Source organism: Saccoglossus kowalevskii, chromosome 18 (assembly GCF_978046115.1).
Source record: "Saccoglossus kowalevskii chromosome 18, keSacKowa6.1, whole genome shotgun sequence".
Classification (NCBI taxonomy): Eukaryota; Metazoa; Hemichordata; class Enteropneusta; family Harrimaniidae; genus Saccoglossus; species Saccoglossus kowalevskii.
Window position 1 is genome coordinate 25297071 of NC_140658.1, and position 4182 is coordinate 25301252.

Genomic DNA, 4182 nt, shown 5'->3' on the forward strand with positions numbered 1-4182 from the left:
ATCTCCCGGAGACACATTAACAGTTTCTCAGCCCCCGGGGCAGATCAGTGTGAAAGCTGTAAAATGTTCAAACAACTATGCAAGAGAGATGGTTATGGGCATTACAATGAATAAAACATTAGTATGAACAACTCGAATAGAAATATATATATGCGAGCGGAGAATGTATGTATTGTTCAAATTTATGTATTTTACAGTAACTCTAATTACAGGGTTTCTAACCATTTTCTTAATTATACTTACGGAGTGTATTTTTTGTATATAGTACCCTGTTCAGCACTTTTGGATCAATGTGTCTCGCATCAATCCGTCTCTTACGACTGGTGCAGGTGTGTGCATGATACTTCCATTTATAATACAGTCTTATGTATAGATCATAAAATATGCGCAAATACGTCGCTGATATAATGTGAATGAGCAAATGGCACATAACATCGACAATAACAGCTCTTCTAGAAACCAGAAACCGACGTTTCTCAGCTTTCGAATTCGTCTCTTTCAGTGTTGGCACTACAATACAACACTGTATGTATGCACGTATAGGTCTGCGCCGTTCAACACTGTATGTATGCACGTATAGGTCTGCGCCGTTGTATTATATTGTTTTTACACGTTGCGACGCTATCAAAGCTGTACAAATATAGACAGCATGAACGCATAATTGGAGCAGTTAACAACTCAACAAACAGAAATTGCAGTGTGAGCAAAAGCAAGACTATGGTATTTTTTTTTTGGTTTCAAAACAAACCAACCTGATGTTTAGAATTTTAATCGTAACATTTGTTCTTTATAATATATGTACCATATAAAATAAAAAACATAGTGGGTTATACAACTTACCCGCGATGCCAAATAGTAGAACTACTAAATACAGCAATACAATCGAGACTGTCTTTGCACTCGGTGGGTCGTCGTGTTTCTCGGCTTTAATAGCTTTACGCCACATATCGTCCATGCCCGGGTACATATCGGGATCCAGTTCTGCCATGATCATCTAGTTCGTAGTAGATCAACGTAAATAGCAGGATCAAGTTAGCTGTGGCGTGGGTTGAGTGGGTTTTGTGATTGTACACAAGGTATACGTGAATGTATTACTATGAGTGATGACGATGATATAGTATACTGCCGACTAAAGTCGATGTTCGAAATGTACATCACACACCTCACCAAACTGGATGTTCCATTATTTCGGTCGGGGTGTCGCCCAGGAAAATGAGGGAACCTTTATTATGGCATTCATTATTAGTGGAATCCAACTAATCAACACTATAATCTCTGATACAAAACGCGTCTTGGTAGTATTTCTCTATTAATCTCGTCTGTCTAGAATTTGAGTATAAGTGCTTATAAGGAAACGTAGTGAATGTTTCAAAATGCGCGTGGATTACGGAAGACGAAAAAAATCATAATTCTCGTTACGATAATAGGGAGTGTTTACCAAATGCAGAATGTTTATGTGATAAATCAGACATTGAGAAATTTAGTCAGATCCAAAATTGCTACTATCCCAAATTGTTCATCTAATATTAAGTATTTAGAAGATGCTGATGAACATTGGAATCTATATGTGCGATACAAATCCAATTCAAGGTCCTGGGTCTAACCAGAGTCAAACCCTGGTGTTAATGGTATCACAGAGTTCAATGGACCCATGGAAATGTTTGATCTTGAAAATTGTCATGAGAATACGCAATTTTAAACAACCCAGACAAATAATTATTATGTCTTTCACATACTCACTTTGTTGCACTAATAAATCTGAACACGTAAGTTTGTCTTGTTCAGCTCGGCGATTCGGCTGATTTCAAATAGGATCTTTACGAGGACATATCGCTTACTTTTGTCGTACAACCATGTTATCATCTAACTATTACCTTGATACTTCGACTTTTCAGTAATATTTTTCAGCAGTTAATATCATGTAATATATGAATGATTCGATCGAATATGGCCGCTGTAGGACATTTTTACATTACATCTGGACATATTTATCAGACATGACTGCCAATTGATACCTAATTTTCAGAATATAAAATAATCTTCTTGGTTCTGAAATTCCACTTTGTAGTGACAATCCGGATATAGCTCTGTAAACTTCCGTGTAATGCTCATGCGCAGTTTATTCAAATGGTTTCTATAAATTGGGGTTATCATGTATGTCATCCATTTAAGAGAACGATCTGCGACCTTTCAGGGAAATCCAATTACCAGCTTATCTAACCCTACTTTAAGTTAGCTGTCGAAAAGTTTTCATTATGCCTCGTCATCTTACATTGTGCTTGTTCTGTGTTGTCTATTAGCGGTGTATTGCATGACATAGTTGTACGCGGGAATCAGTGCCCGTGACTGAAAACGTTACAGACTTTACGTTTAGTTTTTCTTCACTGAATTGAACGAAGGTGTTCAAGATATGATTTCAGACCAAGTGTTAACTTTATTAATAGTCAAAAGTTTTTGACATAAAAATATAGAAAAAAGGTTAAAGTATTTGAAAGAGAACACGTGTTTAATGATTCTGATAAAACATATTTCTACAGAAACATCAGCAATTATTTGTTCTCACTGTTTTTATGGCACAAATGTTAAGTTATATTACCGGTAATTTGTTCATTATGTCTAAAAAAGTCGTCAACCCGAAACGAGCAGTTGAAGTGAGTCATCATAAACAAAATCTCTATCTTAAAACTAGGTTGGTATTTCGAAAATTAGATGCCGACTGTTTCACAATAATAAAACAGTCGAGAGATGTACTACATATGTGTGAAGCTTCACAGTATACGCCTTGTAATTTGAATTACGTAATTTGTGTTACGTTTAAAGAAACTTCTGCTTGGTTGAAATGATGTCAATTAATAATGAAGGGTATACTTGAGCTATTTGAACAACGATTTTATGAGATAATTACATTAATATTATACTATCCACTCCCCACAGACAGAAATTGCATTTATCAGCAAAGTATGGAGTCACCGCTTGCCATGGTCGCGAATTCACACGTTAGGTCGCTGTAAATTACTATCATTTGTTATAGAAAAAATGTTTTCATCTGCATTAATTTCTATATCAGACTAGCATAAACGTCGCCAAATTATAATTAATCAGTATTCTCTGAAATTAATTCAGTACATAAGACAACATACACTATTGGTATGATATAATAAATGGTAGAATGTAGTTGTTACGTTAGTTCATTACACTACGTTGCTCTTAAAACACGCTTTGTGCGCATATTTCAAACAATTCGGACTGGCATTATGCCGCAATGTATGATTTCCCCGCTGTTATAGTTCAGATATAAATATATACACAGTTAAACATGTGCATGGTGAATATCAAGCTGAAGAAATGAAATGATAAATTGTTCTATATATACAGTACTAGACGATATTCATAATGAGATTAATTAATTCTTGAAAAAAACTATATGACAATACTATCTCTTTTTATTTGTCAGTTTCAACAGCTATCTGAAGATGATCATACGTAGAATATAAAAGACTCATTTGATTACAGAGTAAAGAATCTAGAGTCCAGAGTAAACATGCAATCATTATCCATCATTTCGGCCTTTATAGACGGGTTCATCTTACCAATCCCTCGCCAAAAAGGCAATTACTGGGAACTACGGACAGGTGGCATTTGAGTGTTGGTTACTTGACGTGTAAGTTGTATTGGAGTGCCCAGTGATCATTAAAAGGCAGATGGTCTTCATAGTCGTGATTACTTACAAAGGTTTAATTATTTATATGTTTATATATGTTAACAGTGCGTACCCCCTTTTTTATAGTATTATTTTGTAACGCCTAACGTAAATCACGACGGTCTTATCTATCGTTTTTATTACGGCTGTTAACACTAAGACCCCATGATGGTCGCATCTTGTTACGAACATCGGCAAAGCTTGTCAAATGTGCTTGCTAACACGATGTTACACAGCACTTCGAGGTCAGAGCAGTTGTTTTAAAAATGACCTTTTGATAAGGATATGATTAAAATACCTAATAAGCTTTGTTCCAATATTCAATCATTGCACTATTATGGATTCTTGAAACCATATGATAGAATATTAATCTGCAGATGTACACGGCATTGTTGATTGCAGGATTATTATACACTACACTACACTACACTCCGCTCCACTCCACTTCACTCAGACTAGACTAGACTAGACTAGACTAGACT